Source organism: Nyctereutes procyonoides, unplaced genomic scaffold (assembly GCF_905146905.1).
Source record: "Nyctereutes procyonoides isolate TBG_1078 unplaced genomic scaffold, NYPRO_anot_genome, whole genome shotgun sequence".
NCBI classification, from domain to species: Eukaryota; Metazoa; Chordata; class Mammalia; order Carnivora; family Canidae; genus Nyctereutes; species Nyctereutes procyonoides.
This window is the reverse complement of record NW_026575120.1, coordinates 26,889,102-26,912,892: the sequence shown is the minus strand read 5'-3', so window position 1 is coordinate 26,912,892 and position 23,791 is coordinate 26,889,102. Positions and strand designations below refer to the sequence as shown.

Below are 23,791 nucleotides of genomic sequence, written 5' to 3'. Positions count from 1 at the left end.
GTCACAAACAATAAAGGCAGAAAGATATGTAAAGTTCAAAAATAGGGCACAGATGAGGTCAGGAGTTAGAATAGTGGTTACTTTGGAGAGAGGATGTTAACAACTGTGAGGATGCACAAGGGTGGGTTTTGGGGGTGCTGGGAATGACGCTTCTTCTTTTCGTTTATAATTGAAGTTTTAAACATACTCTTCTAACTTTTTATTTAGAAAAATCTCAAATCTAAAGAAAAGCTATAAAAATGGTACAATGAAAATCTTCATACTCTTCCTGGGTCACCAGTTGTTAACATTTTGCCACCTTTGTGCTCTGTGTGTGTATGAATTTTTTTCTGATTCATTAGAAACTTTGTTGAAGTCATCCTGTCACTCTTAAGTAGTTCAACATTGATTTTCTAAGAACAAAGGCATTCTATACAACCACAGCACACGCAGGAGGCTTATCAATGATAGGGTCCAATCATTTATTATGCAACCATATTCTATATTTCTCAGTTCTCCCTAGAATGTCGTTGTTAATTGTCCTTATTTCCAATGTAGGGTCCAGTGAAGCCTCAAGCACTTTATGTGGTTGTCACGTGGTTTTAGATTGCTTTAATCCAGAATGCTTCTCCAGTCTTCCATTTTCTTTCGTGAAATTGACAGCTTTGGAGAGTCCCTGCTGAATTATTTGGCAGAACTGTCCCTGTGGTCAACATACATATGATAGCTTGGCTGGATCTCACCAATGAAGCGTTGGAGGTATGGGTATGGAAAGTCCACAAATAGGGCAAAAAATGTGTTAACAGGATAGTGGTTTACTTTTGGAAAGAAGGATTTGTCTGATTGTTTCCTCATTATTTAATGTCCAATATTTCCGCAAAATGGCTACATAGGTGACACTAAGTCCTTCTCAGGTTTTATGTTATATTTATGTTCATGTGTTATGTATATATGTTTTATATGTTTATCCTATGTCTATGCATTACATCAAGAGGCAATGATGTCACTTGGCTCCACAACTGATGAGGTTGAATTTGATTATTCAGTTAAAATGATGTTTGATGGATCTTTCTATAATCCTGTTTCCCAACAATTTTCATCTGGCAAATTTAGCATCCATGAATGTTTCTGACCAAAATCAATTACCACACTGATGGTTAGAAAATGGTGATTTGAGATTTCTATTGGTCCTTTTACATTTATTATTTGACTTTGTTTGTTTTTTTTAATAAATTAATTTTTTATTGGTGTTCAATTTACCAACATACAGAATAACACCCAGTGCTCATCCGTCAAGTGCCTCCCTCAGTGCCCATCACCCATTCACCCCCACCCTCCGCCCTCCGTTGACTTTGTTTTGGATAAAGAACAGCTTTCCTTTCTCCACCTAAAATAAGAAAACAAAACCTGTAATAAAACAGAATTCATGGATTCTTTAATTTAATGAGCTACATTCCTATTTTTGTTTGTCCTATATGCTCAAATGGTCCCAAATTGAGCTAGTGCCAGGCATCTTCAAGTGAGCCCTGTGTTCTGTTGACATAGTAGTCACCAATTTTGGAGCTCTCTCTCTCCTTCTGGTACAAGATGTTAGGTTGTTTTACCTTTTAGGTTTTTTTGCCAGGCCCTGGATTCAGCCATTTCTCTAAGAGTTCCTGGTTCCTTTTAATGGTATTTAGTAACCACAATGTGAGCATTAGGAGTGCTTATTGCCACAGAGACATTGTTTCTAGCCCCTTTCAGAGGGCAGAGTCAGGAACTGTTTGTGCATGTGTGTACACATTTGTGTGTATATTCACACTGCTGCTGACAATTCCAGTCCCTCTCTAGGGGAGAATTCCAGTTCCTCGCCTTCCTCCGCTCTGCATTAATATTCCCTGTCTCCCACAGTTAGGGCCCTGGTTCCCCAAAATATCAATATATTTATTCATTTGCTTAAAAATAGATTTTGTGGGCAGCCCCAGTGGCTCAGGGGTTTAGCACCGCCTTCAGCCGGGCGTGGGATCTGGAGACCCCGGATTGAGTCCCATGTCGGGCTCCCTGCATGGAGCCTGCTTCTGCCTCTGCCTGTGTCTCTGCCTCTCTCTCTCTGTGTATGTCTCTCATGAATAAATGGATAATATCTTAAAAAAATAGATTTTGTAAGTTATACCAAAACAACTTACCAAGTGAAGTTCAATGTCTCATTGTAGTTCAATACCTCTTTTTTTCCCCTTAGAATATATAGCACTGAGAATGTTTTCTTCTTCGTGGTCATGTTATCCATAAGATATACCATTAAGTTTTTTTTTTAAGATTTTATTTACTAAAAAAAAAAAAAGATTTTATTTACTTATTCATGAGAGACAGAGAGAGGGGCAGAGAGAGAGGCAGAGACAGGAACAGCAGGCTCCATGCAAGGAGCCCGATATGGCACTCGATCTCAGGACTCCGGGATCATGCCCTGAGCCAAAGGCAGACACTCAACCGCTGAGCCACCCAGGTGTCCCACCATTAGGTTTTTGGATTTTGCTTATATTTATTTTTAGATTTATCTCCTCATACTTATTGCAGGTCTTTTTTTTTTTTGAAGTGTAAAATATTAAAGTGATTTAAAAGTCTAGGCAATAGGAAAATGTATACTCAGGGAAGAGCCACTCCCTATTCCACCCCTCCACATGTCATTTTCATCCTCTTCTGAATAATGTTCTGGATGTAGGGTTGCACAGGCTTATTATAATTTTTTTTGTAATTCATAAAGATGAACACTTACAATTTGTGCATTTTTGTATGTTTCATACCTAAATGAAAAAAGTTTAAAAAATAAACCCACTGGAATGTACTGGTCAGTATTCAATCACCACAGTGGAATCACAGTGTTATTGAATATGGGAATTATTATAGAAATAAGACCTTGCACAATTACCTGATGGGCTGGTAGAGGGAACAGTCCAGGAGAGGGAATTGGAAGATCAAAGAAGAGTCACCTCCTAGGGAGGTGGCAAGGGATGGCAAGGTGGAAACAGATGAAGAGAAATCCAGCCAAGCACATCCTGCCACTAGAATGGGACCAGGAAGGGGCTGGTGAAAACTTGGTAGGAAATTACCACTTCTGCTTAGCTACCAGTTCTCATCCTCAAGCAGGTGTCTGGTGGCAGCACGGGTGCTACTGCTGATAGATGGAGCTGGTGGTTGGGAAGAAAAGCTGGGAACTGCTGGTGCCTATGTCTGTACATCCCAGCACCTAAGCACAACTACTTCCAGAGCATTCCCTTTAAGGAAACTGAGGCACCAGAACCCTGTCCTGGCCAGTCTGAGCCCTCACTCTCCAGAGCCCCTCCTGCAGGCTTCTCCTTTCTGATAACCACAGCTCCTCCCCTTTCCCTCTCAGCTCCAGGAGTGAGCGCCACTTTCTGGGGTAAGAGGTGTGCATTGCTCTGCTGCTCTCTTTCCTTGCACATCCTAAGCACAACTTAACCAATTCCCCACCTTACATTCTCTCTGTGGAAATGCCCAGTGTCGCTTCTGATTTCTGACTGTACCTTCACTGGCAAATCTCTCCTGATATGTGACTCACCTTTATACTCTCTTTCCAGAGGATTTCAGTGCACAGAAGTTCTTCATTTTCATGAACTAGAATGTATCCATCCTTTTCTACATTTTTTTAAAAAGATTTTATTTATTTATTCATGAGAGACACAGAGAGAGGCAGAGACACAGGCAGAGGGAGAAGCAGGCTCCATTCAGGGAGCCCAATGTGTGACTTGATCCCAGGACCCCAGGATCACATCCTGACACAAAAGCAGAGGCTCAACCACTGAGCCACCCAAGTGCCCCTTCTTTATGGTTTTTGTGTGTGTGTGTCTTAATGAAGACATTCTTTTTCTGCTTCAAATTCCTTAAAGGGTTTTTCTCATAGTTTCTTCTAAAGTTGAAAAGATTTGTATTTATATTGAAGTCCGCGATCCACCTGGAGTTTATTTTGGGTAAGGAGATGTATTGGAAAGTGCATCCTTCCCTGTGGCTCTGCCTACCATGCTACCTCTCCCATATAGCAGGTTTCTTTCTATGGATGGGTCCATTTCTAGAATCTTCCTCTGGCTTTAATAGCCTTGTCTGTCTGTCCTCAGGCCAGTACTACCCTGTCTCACAGCTTTATAAGTTTCCACAGCTGATAGGGCTAGTTTCCTTGTCTACCTCATTTTCTTTTGGAAAACCCTAGCTTTCCCCAGCTCTTTCTCTTCCGACAAAACCTTTAGGACTAGCGTGTCAAGCGTGATGAGAATCATGATTAGGAATTTTGATTGGAATTGCACTGAATCTGTAGATGAATTTGGGAAGCATTAACATCTTTACAAAATCATTGTTTTGTCCTATCCAAAATATAGCATATTTCTTCATTCATTTAGGTTTCCTTTAATGTCTTTCAAGGAAACTTTAAAATTGTCTAAACAAAGGTTTTGGGGGCACCTGGGTGGCTCAGTTGGTTGGGAGTCTGCCCTTGCCTTAGGTAATAGTTTTGGGATCCTGGTTTGCTTCTTTCTGCCCCTCCCCTCTGCTCCTGTGCTCACATGATCTCTCTCATTTTCTCAAATGAATAAGTAAAATCTTAAAAAAAATGGTTTGGGGGCACCTTGGTGGCTCAGTTGTTGAGCATCTGCCTTTGGCTCACGTAGTGATCCAGGGGTCCTGGGATTGAGTCCCTGCAGGGAGCCTCTTCTCCCTCTGCCTATGTCTCTGCCTCTTTCTGTGTGTCTCTTATGAATAAATAAATAAATAAATAAATAAATAAATAAATAAATAAATCTATCTTTAAAATTTTTTTATTTTTTTCTTTTTTAAAAAAATTTTTTAAAAAAGTTTTGTACAACTTATATTTATTCCTAGGACCCCGTATTTTTGTTACTATTTTAAATGCTATCTTTTCAAATATTTTATTTCTAATTCTTCATTACTGGTGTATAGAAGTAGATTTGATGTTGATAATTTCATGGTTTGTCTTGACATTTATTAAACTTGGTAATTCAAATACTTTGTAGGTTATTTTCTATTGAGATAAGTATAGTATCCGTGAATAATGGGTGTTTTGTGTGTTCTATTCCATTCCCCTCCCCCCTCTTTTGCCCTAATACACCATCTCTGGTTTTAGGTACAATCCTTGCCTTGTTTCCGAGTTCTCGAGAGAAGGCTTCCAATGCTGCCCCACTGCGAATCGTGATTCGTGGTGCTGTTTTTTGTTTTTTGTTTTTTTTTATGCCCTCCTAATGGATTTTGAGAATCTTTTTTTAACAAGAGGAATTTTAGTATGAGGATTTCCCCACTTCCTTCTCTGCCTTTTCGCTTTTCAGTAAGAAGGGGGAACATCACTAAAAGAGCCAGAAGACCAGCAAGGGAGATCAGCTGGTAAGGGGCATTCTGTGGTGAACTGGCTCCTCTCTGGCAACAAAGAGGAGACTCCCAACTCAGGGTGGAGGGTAGGGGTAGGGGGTGGGGTGAGGTGGCATGGAGGTGTTGAGTTTAAAGGAACAGACACCAAAACACCAATGGTGTTTATGTGGCTGGTGGCGCCTCAGATAATCTGGATTTACTGCATACTTAGAAGCCTTTGAGAAGTTTGCTATCTTTGCTTCCATCCAACAAATTTATCGCACACTAACTTTTATGATTAATGTTGTCGTGGGTCCTGTAGAAAGATGCAGAGACATTGCTTTTTATTTTTTCGACAAGGAGGACTTTCTACTTGGGTAAGTCACTAAACTAGACTGAAGGAATGATGGGGGTTACTCCCCTTCCCCCGGTTTCCCTTTGTAAGTCTGTGCACTCTGAGCATTGGTTTCCTTGACGCAGACATAATACACACTCTCACTGCCCCTTGGGCCCCTTTTGGGTGAGTGTCTTTTCTCTACACTTCTGTGATCAATGGCCTTGATCTTGACATATGCGGGCCAGTAGGAGGTTCACCTCCTAGGGCAGCAGTGCTGTGCCTCAGGGCAGGGGTTCATCCAGCAGAGGCATCTCTGGTCCTGGTTCTCCAGCACCATCCCTGCTGCTCCAACTGTGCGGACCTTCTGGTGTGAGCCTCCTTAGGACAGTTGGGGTGGCTTCCTGGGCCCCAGGCTGAGGATTGTACCACTCTAGCTAAATAATTCCAACCATTTGTCTATATTCAGTCAGGACCCTACCAAAAGCCAGGAGGTAGCTGTGGTGAGAGGACAGAGCAAAGAGATGAGGAACAAAGCCCCCACATCCATCCCGTGGTGGGACAGTAGGGTGCAGAGGGCAAGTTGTAAGTAGGTGGACTCGCTGAGCAGAGCAAGGAAGGCCAAAGAGGCCCAGCTCTTAGCAATGAGTTTTCAGGTAGGGCCTTCAAAGCGGTGCTAAGAAAAACAAGACTGCAAGATTGTGAGCAAAGAAGTTTCTGGGAGCCAGAGTTAGGTGGAAGTGGGAGGGGTGCAGGGGGTGGGATCTATATGGAGGAACAGGGCCAAAAGGTGCTAATATCCTGAAGGAAAACTTTCTTATCTCCAGAGCTTTCTTTTTTTTTTATTTTTTTTTAAATTTTTATTTATTTATGATAGTCACAGAGAGAAGGAGAGAGAGAGGGGCAGAGACATAGGCAGAGGGAGAAGCAGGCTCCATGCACCAGGAGCCCGACGTGGGATTCAATCCCCGGTCTCCAGGATCGCGCCCTGGGCCAAAGGCAGGCACCAAACCGCAGCGCCACCCAGGGATCCCTCTCCAGAGCTTTCTAAAAATTGATAGAAATTTCAATGCACAAGGGAGGCAGGTGTTGCAATACAGGTGAAAAGATATTTATTAGACAAACAGTAAACCAGGGGGTATAGCTCAGGGGTAGGGCATCTGACTGCAGATCAAGGGGTCCCCAGTTCAAATCTGGATGCTCCCTGGCCTGAGTTTGGCTTTTGTACTCCCACCAAATGAGACCTTCAGGCTGGCACTTGTTTGGCAGATTGAGGGATGCTGTCCTTTGTGAAAGCTGCAGGAGACAGAGAGGGAGCTCTCTAAGTCATTTCCTGCGCTAAGGCAGTGGAAAGTCCCAGAAGCAAAAATGTAGTTGGAGTCATGACCATATTAAGATGCTATGTGGACCCAAGGTATGTCTGAACAGGAGGATTACCAGGGAAGGTGATTAAACACACACATTCCCCAGGCCCCCAATCCAGAGGGACTGGTTTACTGGTCTGAGCTGGGGCTCAAGAAGCTCTCTTTCTCAATAACACTCTTCTTTCTTTTCATCCTCCCACATCACAGAAACCCTAGATGATTCTCCTGGGCTGCCACATTTAGCAACCGCTGTTCTGGAGCATTCTAAATGCCTTTCTAAGATAACATCAGTGGCTTTAGATGTCTTGGTCATGAGCTGGGGGGGAGAAGGAGCTGCAGGGATGTCGGGTGGAAGGAGGTTGGGGCTGGGAAAGGACAAGGTGAGCAGGAATGGATCCAGTCTGCAGTGGAGCTGGTCTCGTGGGGTGCCTAAAAATAAACAGGGGGTGTTGATGGGGCGACCAGTTGCTTAGGAGCCAGCTAGAACAGGTGGGGGCACAGGTGGGGGCAGGGGGTCTACCTACAGATCAAGGGTCTCCCATGCAAACCCACATGCCTCCTACCACCTCTCAGGTTTTGACTTATGAATGACTGTCTTCTCGCTGTTGGGTCCTGCAGGGTTGAGTCTTCCTGAAAGGAGAGAAGCGAGCCCAGATGGTTTTAATCTTTGCCAGAAAGCCTCTCCAGCTTCTTGGGGCTGCAAGTGAACTTCTCCAGAACTGACCTAGCCCCCTGTTAACACTTACTGTTAGAGCTTTGCAGATATTACCTTTCCCGTGGTCCCACCTCCACCACCCATGAACACCTATGTGGGGGATTGTGGGGATGGAGACTCAACTCCTCTCACCTGCACCTCATCCCTACTGAGCTTGTCATTCCTACAGAACACCTCATCCCTACTGAGCAACTCATCCCTACTGAGCATGTCATCCCTACTGGGCACATCATTCCTACTGAGTGTGTCATCCCTACTAAGCATCTCATCCCTACTGAGCACCTCATCCCTACTGAGCATGCAGCAGACCCCTGGGGATCCAGTTTCTCTGCTCTGAGCTGCCTCAGCAGAGAGTGCACAGAGCAGGGGGTCTAAAGGGAGGGTGGCGAGGGAGCCCTTCAAGGAGAATGCTGACTGTCAGGCTGACTGGCTTATATATATGAGAGGCTTTGAGTCACTTCACTCAGGAGGCCCTGTGCCACCCTGGGGCTACTTTTCTGCCCCCTGCATTCACATGGCGACCCCGGTTGCCTGCCTTCAACAGGGACACTGGGAGTGCACTGTGGGGCATCTGCTTTCCATCTGAACAGCAAGCAGGTAGGGCCCACTGGGGTGAGTAAGTTGTAATGTTTTCTCAGGAAGATGACCAAGGTTAGGGAGTTCTTCAATGCTGGCTGGTGGAATTTTGGAGGAAAGACCAGAAAGTAGTGGTTTTAGTTCTGTTCTAATTAGTGCTCACTTAGACTGTGTGCCAGCATCTAGATGGTGGACCAGTTGTCCCTTAAAGGCATTCACAATTCAGGTCCATATACCCACATCATGAGCATATGGCAGGGGGTGCTTCTAGCCAAGTGATTCCTGCAGGCTATATCAGACTTCAATGTGTCAGTTTACTGCTCTGTTTTATTCCACTTGAAATTCTTATTCAGGACATCAGGAGACCTCTCACTCTATTTGACTTCTCCATAGATTCAAACACAACAATAGCTAAAAACAAAAATCTAAAGCCAGTCCTTGATAATCCCTGGCAGGTTCCACACTGCCTCTCCCCATCAAAAACAAAGGAATAATAATAGTCAATAATAGTATCATTGTAGCTACAATCTGCTTACTCACATAAAATTTTAGCCTAAGAAACAAATACCATTATGTTGTAAGGAGTAAGGCAGTTTCTTTGCATGTTTTGAACAGTGTGGAAGGAAACCGGTGCCTCCTCTAGGAAGCTTCTTTGGCTCTTGCAGAGATGCAGGCAGGGGCAATCTGGGCAGGAGAAAGAGCATAAGCAAAGTGGGACATAAAGTGCCTCCAGAGATGTCCTAAGTGCCTGGGGACGAAGAGTGGATGGAGTGGGTTGGCGCTCCAAGGGGAGCAGAGCCAGAGGTTGAAGGGCTTTATATTCAAGGCTCAGCATTTGATTTTAGTCCACTGAAACCCTCTATCTTTTCTCAGCCCTCCAGAGTTTTCTTTTACCCCATTGCTCACTGCATCAGTTTTCATCTCTCACTGAGGTCAGGTCACTCTGCTCTGGTGGGAAGGACACTGCATTGCACCCCAGACCGCTCTACCCTTTCTCCTCCAGGGGAGCACCCAGTGGTACTACTTAATCAACATTATTTTCTCAGGGCCAAAAGGATAAACAAGTCTTTTTGAGGTAAGCCAGGAGTTTCCGGGAAGCTGCACTCCTCAGGACTTTATGGTAAGAGATGGCTTGCGATGAGGGCCCTTGAGTGGGGCCAAGGGGAAAGGTGGGAGTTTGGCATGATTTGCTCATCCATCTGAGGCCGAAGTGGGCTTTGTCAAAGTTCCAACTTGTGTGGCATTTATTTGTAGGCTTTACAAATTCAGGATCTAGCAGGTGCAAAGTAATGAGAGGTTCAGAACTGTCTGTGTGGATGTTAAACAAGACTACATGAGGGGCACTTGGAACTGAAGCAGACCTCTTGGTCTTCACTCAGCTACCACATCAGGCCCCTGGTCTGGCCCAGCCACCTCTCTTCCCCTGGAAGCTAAGACCCAGGGTCTTGTTGCTTGTCCTTTGTTCTCAGTGTGCCTTCCAGCTCACCAGCAGGCCTGCTCCATTGCTAGGCAGACTCCTTGCCAGTCACTCTCCCCACCTAGTCCCCAGGCCTTGCCTTCAGCAGGCCCTCCTGAACCCTGACCTCTGCATAGGCCAGGAGGGAGTGGGGATGGAGAATCGCTTCCTCGGGGTTCATTTTGGCTCTTCTGGTTGTGGAAAATCTTAGGTATTCAAAGAAAACTAAGCAGTTGAAACATGAAGTTATCATGAACTTCAGGAAAAACAGAAAGTTTTATCAGAATTCTTAGTTCTATTTAGCACTATGAACATTACTAATAACAATGAAAATACTAAACATAGAAAATTACTTAACCAAAAGTCAAGATACAGTTGCAATAGAAAACTGAAAGGGAAGAAGGCACATAAGTTATAATCTTCATCATAAAAGTAAGACAGTTGATGTCTAAACCTGATTAAGTTAGATGTTACATATTATGAGATATTTATATTATTTGAAATCATGGCAGCAAATGGACTAGAAGAAACAGGCAAAATGGTAGAAGGTGGTTGCCTCTGAGTGGCAGGAAGGAGATAGAAAGGATTGATTTTTTTGTGATAAGCTTTAAAAACAGTATTTGACTTTTAAAAATAATTGCACAAGGTACTTCAATAAAAACAAAAAATATAATATTAAAAATATCTATGTTCGGTGGGTGGCGGTGTAGCTCAGGGTGGAGATATTCACTGTAACTCAAGAGTTCCCTGGCTGGAATCCAGAGGCCCTGTGTAATCCTCATGTCTCCATGTCTCTGAGATACTTCTAGAACAACTCCTTGATCCAGATCAGGGACTGGAAATTTCACTAACCTCCCCAGCTGCCAGGTTTAATGAATGGACCCACACCCTGGAGAGACATCTTCAGATGTAAGTACTGCATGTGTTCCCAAAGAGTTTAGGCAGGATCTCTTCAAGTTGCTGTTTTGTGGTGTAGAACTAGAGAAAAGCAGACAAGTAAATTCTAAGAGGCCCTGCAGTAATTAGTCAGTGCTTCTTCTGGCTGCTGCTATGACCACAAACTGAAGAAAAAGGGGGAGATGCAGACATGTGGAGGGGTAATGCTGGGGATTCCAGGGACTGGACAAGGACCTCTCTGGGCTGAGTTTGTTGGAGGAATAAATTGCTCGTTTTCTCAGCTCTCTAGAGACAAATAGAAACAATGTGTTGTAGGAGTTCTGGGTGTGACTATGAAAGTAAAAGGTGCTTATTAGACATTCCTGCCAAGTAGGGGGGTATAGCTCAGGGGTAGAGCATTTGACTGCAGATCAAGAGGTCCCTGGTTCAAATCCAGGTGCCCCCTGCTCAGTTGTTTTTCCTATTCACAGCTGTTGCCCATATTCCAATGTCCTTTCATCCATGCTAATTATGGTCCCTCCTGAAATCAGAAGCTACAGTTTGGCTCTTGCACAACTGATTGCCTATACTAATGCGCTGGGTATCCCTCCTCCTCTTGGCATCTAGCCTTTTCCCCCTTTCTCTATATATCTCATTTCTTTAACTCTATTGGGTCTTTAAAGAGAAGGCAAGGACTCATGCTGGAAATTCTGCTGGGCTTTTCCCAGAGTAGACCAGCATAGATACAACAAACTTCCCAGGATAGGACAGTAAATGGTAACCTTAAATTATTACCCTCACCCCTCCTTCCCACCAAAAAGTTTGGCACAGTGGGGTCATGGTAAGACCTACAGAGACAAATCATAGCATACAGGTTCTCTTAATGTAGGCTAGACATTTCCCTCTGGGGACTTTTCCCACACCAGAGCTCACTTACACACTTGCTTCAACCTTCTGGGTCTACAGCCTGGCTTAGCTATTCTAACAAGGGACATGGGAACTCTGGAGTATTGCTCCTCTAAACCCCAACTATTGGAGCTCTGCAATACTGTCTGAATTAAAGTTCATTTCTGTTTTCATTGAAAGGAGAAAGACAAGGACTGGGAGCCCTGATTGGTGGGTAGTTTTTGAGATAGTTGGGCAGGTCTTGGGCTAAACCAAAAAGGCAATGGGAAATGGGTTGGGGGATTCTTCAAGTGGCTTCTCTCTTTTCCTTGCTAATAACCCTACCAGGACTAAGGCCTGGAAAGCTGCAAGCTGAGGGAGGATATCTTACCATGAACCAGGTCTGGCAATTTCCAGAAAGTCAGTCCTGGAAGGGGGCCATGACTTCATTTTTGCAGAGCTAAGTGTTACCAAACAGATGAAAGGTATAAATTATGTAGCATCTGCAGCCTGGGGGTATAGCTCAGGGGTAGAGCATTTGACTGCAGATCAAGAAGTCCCTGGTTCAAATCCAGGTGCCCCCTTATTTATGTGCGAGTTTGGATAGTCCTTCCGCCTGCCTCCCTAGGATGGCTCCAGATTAAGAAGAAAGGTACCAGAAGACGGTACATAGACCATCCAGCTACACTCACTGACTCACTGAACATCAACTATTCGTAGGTGCCAAGAACTTTGCCTTGCTTTGGAGTTGTGAAGACAACTTGCATACATTTAGCAGCAACAGGTAGACATCAGAAGTTCTTGTGGGGATGTCTGATTTGATTCTAAGGGTCCCTGGGGTGAGGTAGAGAGTGTCACCCCAAATAAGTAGCTCAATCTCCCTTGCATCTATAAAATAGAGGATAATGATAGTACCACCTCATAGGGTTTGTGTGTGTGTGTGGGGGGGAGAATTTAAAGCATTTAGAACAGCACCTAGTACACAGATGTCAGTTATTAGCTGCAAGTCGGCCCTCAGGTAAGTGAACAGATGGTGGCTGTGTGAATCCTTTCATTATCGAACTATTTTGGAGACTGTCTGCTAAAGGCAACGATTTTGGTCTTAGTGAATTATTCTTTCCAGTGGATATGAAACCTTAGGACCAATGTCCTCTGGAGAAGTTCATAAAACTAGGCCACCAGTGGCAAGGGTAGTGCTTGTCTCTGTTCCCTGTGACAGAGATGCTATGATCGGTATAAGCTGATTCCTGAGTAAGAGGGAGTTCTTGGGGCTTCTTATGCTACTTAAATTTCTTTCCAGTCTCTAAGGAACTGTTCCTACAAAGCCCAATTTATTTTATTTTTTTTAAATATTTTATTTACTTATTCATTTTATATATATATATATATATATATATATATATATATATATATATATAGAGAGAGAGAGAGAGAGAGAGAGAGAGAGGCTACCTTCCTCAGGCCTTCTGAGTTTATTAGCTTGTGGGAATAAAGGCTGATGTCTCAAACAAATCCCCTGCCCACCTAAGAGAGCCGTGAAATTGGGAGAAAAGTCACCTGGTTGGTGCTGAAGAAGCCCATGGGCTCCTGAGTCATATAAGGACTTGGAGTTGGAGCCTTGCCTCGGTCCAGAAAGTTCCTGATCTCAACCATTCACCCTCTTACGGAGGGAGAGGGATCTTGACATTTACCAATAGTTCAATGAATAGAATTGAGAGTGAGTAGTGGGCATGGAGATGTGAGCAGAGACCTCTTCGCCCACTGCGGTGTACTAGATCTAAGCTGTTATGTAGCCTGTCACCCCACAGAGGAATGAACGTATCTTCCCAACAAGTGTCTTTCCTGTGTTGAAGCCACACTTGTGATTGTGCCACCCTGAATCAGTAGGGTTGGCCCGTAGACAGCAGGCAGCCGGCCCACTGAAAATGCATTCATTATTTGTCTTTCTGCTGCACGTACTCCCCTCATCCCTGCCCGCCCCCCTGCCGGGCCACCTGGGAGGCCTCTGGTAGCAGCCCTGCAGCCTCCCCTCCCCCATCAGTCACACTCCCCCGGGCAGGGCAAAACCCCAGAGAGCAATCTGGCCTCTCAATTGAATTCCTCAAATACTTAATGCTGAGCTAGAGGCCAGGCCTGGGGTTCCGGAGGTGTGAAATCTAGTCAGATATTTTCTTCGACCCTTCCCCTTTCCAGAGGTTCTCCTTCTTGGGAACAGTGATTTGCAACATAAAATATATTAGGAAGGAGCCTGGCCAGTCCGGGCTGACTCCATGAGGGCTCTGCAGAGATGGTGGGGTCAGTTGGGTCTGGAAGGTGAATGTCAGGCAGTTTGTGGAAAGCACATATACAAAGAAACAAAGATGCCATGGTTTTGGAGTGCTTTCTGGATCAAAAAGGTATGTATGGTGCATGTTTTTAAGTACCTGTATGTCATCGTGGATGCACATGTGTGTGACCATGCGTGCAGGGGTGTGTGTGTGTGTGTGTGTCTGGAGGAAGTTGGAAATGTGTGTGTGTGTGTGTGTGTGTGTGTACACTATGACTATGCAAGGGACAGGGTGGAGGGCGTGTGACCATGACCTTATGTCAGAGGCAGACCTTCAACAGAGGAGAGTCTGTTTGTAAGAGAGGTTTTGGAATTCAGACTTTGTTCTGTGGGTCACAGGGAGTCCTGCAGGCTGCAAAGAAGCAGCAAGAACCATCACTTTATCTCATGATGTCACTTAGGAGACATTAGCAAGAACGTTTACATCACTGAATTTGCCGAGACTCTTCCTTAGCTGGTATTATTTTTTGAGCACCTACTGTGTGCTGGAACCATGCCTGGCAGTTTCATCTGAAGTTAACCATATTTGTCACAAGAAACGTATTCCTGTTTAAGACCAGGAAACTGAAGCTAATAAAGATCTTGCCCAGTGTCACAGACGGAATAAGGAAGCTCAGATGCAGAGGAGCAAAGGAATTCCAGAGAAACCTTCAGGAGCAATTATACAGGACCTGGTGACTGATGAGATATACAGGATGAGGAACAGTGTGAGAAAGTAGAGTCGGATAATGAGGATGACTTTTGTCCAGAGAGAAATACAGAATAGCTACAGGGAAGGTGGGAGACCTAATCTAATTTAGGCTAGATATTGGAGTGGGTTTTTGGCAAGGGGGAAGGAGCAAGACTGAGAAAGAACGGAGTCAGCTTCAGTCGTGGGCACCAGGGTAGAGAAGGAGTCGTTTACTTGGAAGGGACGCGGGGTGTGTTTTCTTTGAGAAGAATGGGAAAGGAGAGAGGGGTCTCTGAGGTGTGGCTGCTTCTGTCCTGTCTGTTAAGCAGGGGTAGGGTCTCTGCTGGAGTGAGGGGACAAATGGGGGAGAGGCATGTCCTTGATGAGCCTGTGATCCAAAGGAGTCAGAGGATCTTCTGTGGGGAGGGATGTAGCTTTATTGGAGCTGGGATCGGGTTTTGCTCCTCCATGAGTCCACCTTTTGTGGACACTGAGAAAACTGCTGTTCCCTAGAGACTCTTGTCCCCACCCAGGTCAGCACAGGAAAAGAGCTAATGATTTTATTCCCGATCTCCCAGTTTTTTTTATTCTAGGCAAATGCCAGCCCAAGGAATCTAGGTCACTCAATAGCAGACAAGTTGCTGGTTCCCTTGTATACACTCTGGGTCCAGGATCTGTTAGACCCACACTAATCATCTTTTGTGTGATCCTATCCTAAGAGAAATCTGTTAGCTCCCTGGACTCTCATGGATTTCTACCAGTTCCATTCCAGGGTGCAGGGATCTCATCTCTCAACCCCTGGGGTCTCTTCCTATAGTTACCAAAAGAAGACAGTGAAGGAGCGTAAAAGAACTTAGAAGTTTCAGGACAAAGAAGGAAGATGATTTAAACCAAAATATTACCAGTGTTAACATTAAATATAAATGTATAAAATGGCACAGTAAAAAGACAAAGAATATAACTGGATCAAAAAACAATAACAACCACCATAGGTCGTTCCTGAGAGATAGGTAGAAAACAGAAGGATGTAAAAATATTAAAAATAAAAGGCCAGAAAGAGATGTAACTATGGCAACTATATATCATGTAGCTGTATTAATACCAGACAAAATTGTTTTTGAGGCAAAAATCATTACTAGGGATAAAGACCATAATTTTGTATTGATAAAAAATCCAATTTACCAGTTGAGTACCACAATTCTAAATTTGATGCACCTAATAACAAAGCCTCAAAACATATTAAGCAGAAATTAACAGATTAAAAAAGGAGAAATGGGAAAACTTCCAGCTGTACAAGAGATCTTTAAAGCCCTCTTTTGTGAATTGAAAGGACAAGCAGAGATATATCAGAAAGATATAAAAGATCTGAACAACATGATTGACAAACAGGGCCTAATTAACACATAAAGAACCTACACTCAGCAATTACAGAACATACACCCCCCCCCCAGTCATTCATGGAACATTCACACAAATTATTCATATTCTGAACATAAAGCGAGTCTTAACAAATTCCAAAGCAATTCAATCACAATGAATATGTATTCTGACTGAAATAAAATTAAGTTAAAATTCAAGTAACAGCAAATAATGAGAAAACCTAACAAATCATTGGAAAATCCCCATCTTCTTGGAAATTAGAAACTATACTTCTAAGTAATCCAGGGGTCAAAAAAGGCAAAAAAAATTGCAATTGAGTTGGAAGTCAGAAAATATTTGAACTACACGATAGTGAAAGTACCAGATACTGAAACTTGTCAGTTGCCACCAGGGCAGTGTGCAGAGGGCAATTTCAAGCCTTCCTGCATTCACAGTATTACGAAGAGATAAGGTGAAAGTTAACTGACTCTGCAACTATCCCAGAAAAGATATAAAAGGGACAGTGGGCATGCTTGGGTGGCTCAGTCAGTGGAGTGACTGATCCTGATTTTGGCTCCGGTCATGATCTCAGGGTCATGAGATCCAGCTCCATGCCCGACTTATGTGCTGGTGGGCGTGGAGTCTGCTTGGGATTCTCTCTCTCTGCACCCACCAGCCCCTTCTAAATTTTTTTTTAAAAAATTTAAAAATGAAAAGGATAATAGAGTAAAGCCAAAGGAAAAATAAAGAAGCAAGTAATAAAGATGAATTAATGAAGGCATAAATAGATTTTTTCATTTTTTTCATAAATTGATTATATAGAACACAAACATATAAGAGATATGACCAATGAGGTAAAAGTTGTTCTTTGAAACAAATAATAAAAATGATAACCCAGACAAGACCAAGGAAAAAGAGAAAACACTAATAACTGATATAAGAAATATTTGAAAGAATACTTCATTACAATTTTAAAAAGATCATAGGATTATATTATGAATGACTTTGTGCCAATAAAATAGAATATTCAGATGGCATGGAAAATTTTCTAGGACAATATAACTTACACAAATAGAGTGAGCAAGCTTAGCAGGACTGAGCTGGGTCAGTGGAAAAATCCAAGATTTTAACTGTTAGAGATGTCAGTACACCAACTTCCTACCCAATGAATGGTAAAGCTCTTCACTCTACTGTCTTCCAACCAAGATCATTTCCTTTACCAAAACGTCCACTCTTACATGGTCCCTCCAAACTTCCTTGTAAATACATGATATATGTATAACTGATGGGTTCATATCCAAAACATATTAAGAACTTGGGCAAAAGAATAAGAAAAATACAGACAACCCAACAGAAAAATGAACAAGAGATTTGAACAGGCCCTTCACAAAAGTAGAGACCCAAATGACCAATAGGGATTCAAGAAGAAACTCAAACTTCCTTAGTCTTTGGGGAGATGCCATTTAAGCCACAACGAGATAGCACTATATCCTCACCAGGACAGTTAAAATGGAGAAGGCTGATGGTACTGAGCATTGTGAGGATGTGGAGCAGTAGTATCTCTCCTACTTTGCTGGTGGTAGTGCAATTTGATATAACCACTTCAGAAAATGGTCTGGCATTATCAGTCAGAGTTGAAAATGTGAACCCTCCCTTATTCAACAAAAATATTCCAAGCTATAGACTTTAGAGTGCACATGTACATATAAGAATGTTCATTCCAGGGATGCCTGGGTGGCTCAGGTCATGATCCCGGGGTCTTGGGATTAGGTCCCTGCATCAGGCTGTCTCCATGGGGAACCTGCTTCTCCCACTGCCTGTGTCTCTGCCTCTCTCTGGGTCTCTCATGAATAAATAAATAACAAAAAAATGTTCACACCAGCATTTCTCTTAATAGCTCCCAACTGGAGACAGCTAGAGTGTCCATTAGCAGTAGAATAGATAAATAAATCATGGTATAGTCATGCAATGGAATGCTAAACAGGAATTAAAAAGAACACAATAGTGTTAGAGTGGACAAACATGAATAAATCTTAGAAATATGAGGTTGAATGAAAGAAGCCAGACTCAAAAGAATAAATCCAAGAACAGGCAAAAGTAATCCATGGTGATAGAATGCTGGTTATCATTGAGGAGAGGAGGGCAATTGGAAAGGGGTGCTAGGGAACCCTAGGAGGTGCTTAAATTTTCTGTGTCTTGATTTGGGTGATGGTTTTGGGTGTGTGTATATGTAAACATTCATTGAGCTATACATTTAAGATTTGTGTACTTTGTGTACAAATTCTTCAATAGAAAGTAAGTAAAAAAACAAGTTAATTACATCTTCCATTTCGAGAATGTCTTATCTGATTAATTTTTCAAAGATACGTGATCATGTCTGAGTCTTTTGCTCTGCAATCTGGATTCCATGTCTCTCTTTTAAGACACTCCCTGATTTATTCAAATAATTCCATAGGTGGAGTTTTTGCAGGTCCATTCCAATGTTTACTATTTCCGGTGACTCTCATGAATGTTAGCTAGTTTTCTCGTGCATTTTTAAATTTGTTCAGCAAACAGTGCCATAGAGCTTCCTGTGTGCCAGTCCTGGTTCAAGTGTTTTATCTGGATTAACTGATCGAATCTCTACACCAGTTCATCAACTATATGGTATTATCATTTTACAGCTTATGTGGCAGAGGCATAGAGAGGAGAAGAAAGCGGAGAGAGGTCTCACAGCTGGGGCAGGTCTTGGATCCAGGCTCTCTGCCTTCTGAGTCTACCTTGTGGGCCTCCATACTACCCTGCTTCTCTCACACTTAGATTTGTTAAAAACCTGACCCAGGGGAGTTCTAGGAAGTTTGTTTCCTGGTGCATTTCTTCAGGGAGGATTTACATTTGACTAGGAGCCTGGGGCACCAGTCACCTGAGTCCAACATGAATTAAAATAACTGCCTGCAGCTTTTCAGACCAGATGAAGGGTGTACACTTGCTCCTTAAGAGCTTAGCCCCTCCCAAGTGCTGTCTTTAGGCAAGCCAGTTTCTTTTTTGATTGCCCACCACGTGTCGGGGTCCAAGGCTTCATCTCTGGAATGGCCCCCCACCCCTGTACCACTGACACTGCAGGCCACCGTAATCTAGAGATGTCCACGTGTCCTACTACATCGATGCTCACTTCTGGGGCTCTTGCTGGCACCCAGTCTCTGCCCTCTGGGGAGTTCTGTGCCCTTGCAGGCTCTTGAATCCTTTCCATTTGACCTGGCAGTCCACCCTCTTTGTCAGAAACAAGAAATCCTGAGGTTTAGCATCACGGTAGAAAGCAGTGTAGAGATGAGAGTTTCTGCAGCCTCCTGGCCAGGAGAGGAAAAGAGAAGCTTCGAACTGGCTTCCGAGGAGATTGCCAGGGCTCCAAGGGAAAGGCTGGTGGGTAAGAGGGGGAAATGCCCATAGTAGGGAGAGATGGTTTGCTAAAGAGAACGTTTGCCAGCTCCTGTGACAGCAGGGGGAGCAGGGACTTGGCAAGGCTGCAGATGAAAAGGTGCTAATCAAAGACAAGTTCATCTTTCAGATGTGATGGGGCATTGCCCACAGATAAGAAACCCCTCTGGGTCAAATGGGGTTCTTCTCTAGTAACATTTCTTGGTCCTCGAATTATGTTAGTACAGGTCTGTTCGTGCTCTTGGGGATTCCTAAATCTACTCAACCATCTACTTCTGATGACTTCTTGAAGTAGATCATTCTCTGTCTAATTAGCGGGAGAAATGGAAGTTGGGAGGATCATCTTGTGTCCCAACTTGTGGATTAGTAGAAAGTACCCTGAACTGAATGTCAGTTCGTAAGGGTGGTGAGGGTCAGGCCCTCATTCAGTAGGTTTGGATAGATACTCAATCACATCAAGTTTCTGGGTTTCAGGTTCTCACCATGACGGGCATGACATTTGCCTCTGCAGGCATTCTAACAGCCAGTGTCGAAGCTTCTCCAGGCTGCTGCCCACCCCTAGGGGCTCCAGGCTGCTGCCAACCCCACAGGCTGAGGGGCTTTTGAGGAGGGAGCCTGTTGCTTGCTATACAGTACGTTGGTGAGTTTTCACCGAAGCAGGCCTGGCAGTTCCCAAGAGAGGTCCTTCCTGAAGTGGTTACTCATCACTTTACAGGTAGGCTGGGTGTGGCTGCACAGATGAAGAATATTAATTAAATCATACCATAGCAGAAGGGGGTATAGCTCAGGGGTAGAGCATTTGACTGCAGATCAAGAGGTCCCCAGTTCAAATCTGGGTGCCCCCTACTTATTCCTCATTTAAATGGATGCTGTATTTTTTTTAAACTTCTTCCTTACTAGACATCGACCTAAAGTTGTCTTTCCCCCACTGGAACCAGCAAAGCACCGAGATCTGGGGCTCAGGGAGGGGGCCCTCTACCTGCTCAAGTGCACACTGAGGCCCTGTTCAAGACCATTGTATGTCTTGTTCAAGCTCCACAAGTAAACTTCTGCATAAGGGACCAGTGAATTCCATCACCCATCTCAGAACTAGGGAGCATAATGACTTTGCATGGTTTGGAGGACAAGCAGCTGAGTGTGTTGGTAGACAGACTCAGAGGTCAAGGAGTTCCAAGATCCGGCGTAGAATTCAGAAGCGAGAGTCATTGATTTCTATCCCGCCTCACACCTTTATGACCTTTCTCCTGACTCCCTAAAATACATTTCACCACTCTCCGGGCTTAGATCAACAACAGATCTACACTCTAGATAGTTCTCATAATGAAGTATTTGGCAGCAAGAAAGCCTCAATCTCTATTACATGGGGCGTCAGGAAAGTGCCGCAGAGAAGTGGCCATTGAGGGCTCCACAGTGGGACCCTGCCTAACTCAGGATGCTGGTCCAGAGCCAGCAGGTGGCAACGAGTCTCTGTCCTCTGTCCTCTGAGTTCTGTTATCAGCACACGACATGAGTACCTGAGAAAACAGAACTCCTTTTATCTTCGGGGATGCCCTTGGAGTTTCCCTTTCCTTGGAGCTAATTCCTTTTTGTTAATGAGAGACTTGAATTTCTTAATTAGTGCTTGCTTATTTTTCCGGTTTCATAAACACTGGGAACTTTGGCCGAGAGCTGGGTAGCTTGTCCTTTTCCTGTCCCTGCCCTCTCACGACACCTTCTGATGTTGGACCTCTCTTGGTGGTTTATTTCCTCCTCCTCCCTGAGGGGCCCGCTGGGATTGTGCAGGCGCTGCCTCTCTTTCTTACTCTTCTGGAGTATTCCCTAGGGACCCCTGCCCCCTGACTTAGTGTTTATGGGGCCGTGTGGATTTTCATCACTGAGCTGGGGCCGATCCCTTCCTTGACTATCTTGCTCCAACTGTGAATATAAAAACCTTTCTCACCTTTGGAACTGTCTGTCACCCTTTGGTTTTGTTGAGTCTCCGAGGACCTAGGAGGTGAGCATTCCTCTCATTATTTTCAGACTCCTCATGGTCTACACATCATCAGGCGCCCCCTTGGTGCCCCCTTGGCACCAGAGCCTTGAGTCCGAGACGCCTCTGGGCAGGCTGAGAGGTCAAGGTGGAGTAGGCAGGTGTGGAAGAGGGCAGCGTGTGGCTGAGGGGCCAGGTGATACTGGGGTCTGGGGAGGGCAATGGGCTGGCCCTTTGAGCTCAGACCAACCAAGGACATCGTGCATCCCAGCTGGGTGTTCAGTGCACCGCCAGTGTGTGAAACCACAGCGACAGCGCTGGAGGGCAGGTGGCAGGAAAACCCACAGAACTGACAAATGTCTGCAAACATTGCCGCAGATGTGGTGGGGGGAAGGACAGACTAGGGGGGCTTCGGGTTTGGGGCTAGCTGAGGTCCAGGGAAGGCAGGAAAGGAAAAAATACTCATAGCACTTTCTCTCAGTTATTTTTAACCACTCAGTTACCTGGAATGCTGGAATGTGTAAACATTTGGGTTATTACATGTGTAAATTGGAAAATAAAAGAATCCCCTCGTTGGCAGTAGCTGTTTGGTTTATTTTCTCCCATAGGAGATGAGATGATATATGTATTTTATAGATATGTTGTCTATAGCATATAAACACATATAAAAATTTATATTTATTTATTAAAGATTTATTTTTTTATTTTTATTTATGATAGACACAGAGAGAAAGAGGCAGAGACACAGGAGGAGGGAGAAGCAGGCTCCATGCCGGGAGCCTGACGTGGGACTCGATTCTGGGACTCCAGGATCACACCCTGGGCCAAAGGCAGGCGCCAAACTGCTGAGCCACCCAAGGATCCCCTATATTTAAATATATATTTTAGGGGTACCCAGGTGGTGCAGTCGGTTGGGCATCTGACTTGGTTTTGGCTCAAGTTGTGACCTCTGGATGGGGTGATCAATCCCCGATCAATCAGGCTCTGCACTCAGCACGGAGTCAGCTTAGGATTCCCTCTCCTTCTGCCCCTCCCCACCTTTCTCTCTCTGTCTCTCTCTCTCAAAAAATTTATATATATATATAAAAATTTAATGTTTATACATTAATGCCTTTGTATGTGTGTATAATCTTTTTTTTATTATGTAATCATATGCATACATGGTGTCTTTTTGAAAGCCCAAATGAGTTCACATCATACACATGCCACGTAATTTGCTTTTTGCCTTTAATGATACTGTTTAAGAGTCTTTCCATGATCGTACTCTGGACCTATGTTATCTTTTTCTGTTGCATCATACCCCATTCTCTGCACCATGTTTGTAACCTATTTCCTGTCAGTGGATAGTTAGGTGGTTTCCAGTCTATTGCTAACACAAAAAAGATAAACGCTGCAGCAAGTTTCCACATACGGGCATCTTTGTGTACTCACATGGGTGTTCCTGAGGGATAACATCCCAGGAGTGGAATTCTCCTAGAGTATAATTTTTCTTAAGTAATCTTTTTATTATTTTTTATTTTTTAATAAAGGTCACATGCTCAACATGGAAAACTTGAAAGATAAATAAAAGCGCCGTAAAAAGCTGAGATCATCTATAATTTCATTCAGACACACTGTTTCGTAACCGGTCTCTTCAGTTGACAAAGTATCATGGACATTTTTTTTTTTTTTTTGAGAGAGAGACAGAGCAGGAGCAGTGGGGAGAAGCAGAGGAGAAGCAGGCTCCCCGTTGAGCAGGGAGCCCTAGGACATGGAGCTCAATCCCAGGACCCCAGGGATCATGACCTGAGCCGAAGGCAGATACTTAACCAACTGAACGTCCTTCTATGTGATTAAGTAACATTTGGACATGGGCTCTGGACCTTCTCTCAGCATAGGAGAAGATGCTGCCACCTGGTCACAGTTATGTCACCATGCCAGGGTGCCTGACATGGATGCTCAACAACTGTTACTACTGGAGAGAGAGTGATCTGGATGATTTTAAAGCTCTCCCCGCCCATAGAGGTTAACAAGGTGCCCAGGGGTATCCTCAGCCAGGTGCATATAGTAGAGATGCAGGGAGAGGACCAGCTGGTTTCCTGCAGGAGGAAGGCCAAAGCTGAGAGAAGCAGAGCTGGCAAAGGCATTTCAACCAGGAAAACTGATCCCTGATGTATCAACACAGATATAAGGTGTTATTTATTCCACTATACCAGTTAAGGGGGTATAGCTCAGGGGTAGAGCATTTGACTGCAGATCAAGAGGTCCCCGGTTCAAATCCGGGTGCCCCCTTCCTTAACTTTACTTTTTTTTTTCTCTTAACTTTACTTTTGATCACAGGTGGGTCCCCTGTAATACAGGAGTAGCAGAGCCAGCAGGGGGCACTGCAGTAGGGTAGCTGCTTAGCTTTCTGAGCCCAGCACGGGGAGGTTAGCCTGCTCCAGATTCACAGACCCATGCCCCCAGGGAGGAATTCTGATTGGCTCTGTGGGACTGACCCCAAGGAGTGAAACTGTGAAAGACAGACCTTTCCTACCTCTTTT

General features: G+C 44.1%; 4 non-coding genes across 4 annotated transcripts; all 4 read left to right on the top strand.

Annotated features, from left to right (window-relative positions):
* Nucleotides 1-11,040: 11,040 nt before the first annotated feature.
* On the top strand, nt 11,041-11,112 carry TRNAC-GCA (transfer RNA cysteine (anticodon GCA)). Its single transcript has one exon. It is a non-coding gene; the product is annotated as a tRNA-Cys (tRNA).
* A 931-nt stretch (nt 11,113-12,043) lies between these two features.
* On the top strand, nt 12,044-12,115 carry TRNAC-GCA (transfer RNA cysteine (anticodon GCA)). The gene has a single exon. It is a non-coding gene; the product is annotated as a tRNA-Cys (tRNA).
* Nucleotides 12,116-20,073: 7,958 nt separating this feature from the next.
* Nucleotides 20,074-20,145, top strand: TRNAC-GCA (transfer RNA cysteine (anticodon GCA)). Its single transcript has one exon. It is a non-coding gene; the product is annotated as a tRNA-Cys (tRNA).
* Nucleotides 20,146-23,468: 3,323 nt separating this feature from the next.
* Nucleotides 23,469-23,540, top strand: TRNAC-GCA (transfer RNA cysteine (anticodon GCA)). The gene has a single exon. It is a non-coding gene; the product is annotated as a tRNA-Cys (tRNA).
* Nucleotides 23,541-23,791: the final 251 nt, after the last annotated feature.